General features: G+C 50.2%; 1 pseudogene; it reads right to left on the bottom strand.

The window, feature by feature from the left end:
* Positions 1-8: 8 nt before the first annotated feature.
* LOC108356388 (short/branched chain specific acyl-CoA dehydrogenase, mitochondrial pseudogene) lies at positions 9-451 on the bottom strand (annotated as a pseudogene).
* Between the last annotated feature and the right edge of the window lie 1238 nt (positions 452-1689).

Raw genomic sequence — 1689 nt, 5'->3', positions numbered from 1 at the left:
CTTTGTACCCCTTGCTGGGATCGGCATTGGCAAAGACAATAAAGTACCGGGCGTGCTCGGAGCTGGTTATCCAGGACTTGGTGCCATTTAGAAGGTAGTGGTCACCATCCTTCTTTTCAGCCCTCGTTTTCATGGCAAAGGCGTCCGATCCAGAACCCGATTCTGAAAGGCAAAATGAGCCAATGGAGTCAGTGGCGAGGCGTGGCAGCACCTCTGCCTTTATCTCCTCTGAGGCGTACTTTAGCAACGGCAAAATGACGATGGTGTTTTGGGCGTCGACAAAGGAGCCCACCGTCGGGTCCTGCTGGGCGATCGCTTCGACGACCAGCGCCGTGGAGAGGATGCCCGGGGCGCCGGTGCCGCCGTATTTCGAAGGGATCTCAATGCCCATCAGCCCGTTGGCGAAGAGCTCTTTTATGAGTCCTGGATCAAGCTTCGACTCGGTGTCCATCTTCCGGGCGAGGGGAGCCACTTTTTCGGTGGCGATTCGGGTGGCCGTGTCCTTGATCGCCTGCTCCTCTTCGGTGAGCGTCGTCAGGGGAAGATGGTTTGAAGATGATGAGGATAATTTGGCAGTGAGAAGAGGTAGTCCCTTTTGGAACTTTGGCAGTCGAAGAAGACTGCCTCGAAGAGAGGATGCCATTTTAGTTGGTGGTTATTTGAGGAGAGGTAATGAAAGTAGAACACAGAGCAATTTGGCAGATGTAAACATCAACAGCAGAACGAGCACTTTTGCTCAGCAGCCCTTTATACTTGATCGGTGACGATGGTAACCTAAGCTGTGTGAAACTGAGCAGTAGTGCATGCGCCTCTGTTGCTGCTGATAGTAATCAAAAGAGAAAAGTACATTGCCATATCACGAGAAAGAGAAAATCCTCGGCAGATATGAAAAAAACGAGTACATCATCGTTGATAAGGTAGCTTCCCTAGCTTTACTGATCTCATCTCAAACAGGCGTCCACAACACCACACCACAGAAGGTACAGTACAACAAAAGTTGAAGACACTTAAAAAAGTTCACTGGTACTTTTCAGCTGGGAGAAAAGCTCCGCCAAATCCCAAGTTTTGGTCAAGCTGGTTGCCCCACCATTTCCATTCTTTGAGACCGAGTACACAAAACGCAGCCGAGGACAGCGGGACCAGGCCTGGAGCGTCGCCTGAAGACAGTCCTTTTGACCACTTTGACCTTCGTGGTCACATCTTTTGCAGCTGACATTTTCAACAAAGTGNTCAAACAGGCGTCCACAACACCACACCACAGAAGGTACAGTACAACAAAAGTTGAAGACACTTAAAAAAGTTCACTGGTACTTTTCAGCTGGGAGAAAAGCTCCGCCAAATCCCAAGTTTTGGTCAAGCTGGTTGCCCCACCATTTCCATTCTTTGAGACCGAGTACACAAAACGCAGCCGAGGACAGCGGGACCAGGCCTGGAGCGTCGCCTGAAGACAGTCCTTTTGACCACTTTGACCTTCGTGGTCACATCTTTTGCAGCTGACATTTTCAACAAAGTGGAGGACTTCGAGGTTAGGAAAGAGAATTTCCCAGCGAATAGCGGCGATCTCACTGTGGCAGAAGAGCGAGGTGGCGTAAAACTTGAGAATCCTAACCGAGCTGACGGCGGCCATTGTCTGCTGGTTATCATCACCTTTCGATATCTTCAAACTTCCTCGACAGCTCCAAAGCAGGT

The sequence above is a fragment of the Rhagoletis zephyria genome, unplaced genomic scaffold (assembly GCF_001687245.7).
Source record: "Rhagoletis zephyria isolate East Lansing unplaced genomic scaffold, Rhagoletis_zephyria_1.1 Rzeph_scaffold_58427, whole genome shotgun sequence".
NCBI lineage: Eukaryota > Metazoa > Arthropoda > Insecta > Diptera > Tephritidae > Rhagoletis > Rhagoletis zephyria.
This window is presented reverse-complemented; position numbering and strand designations above follow the sequence as displayed.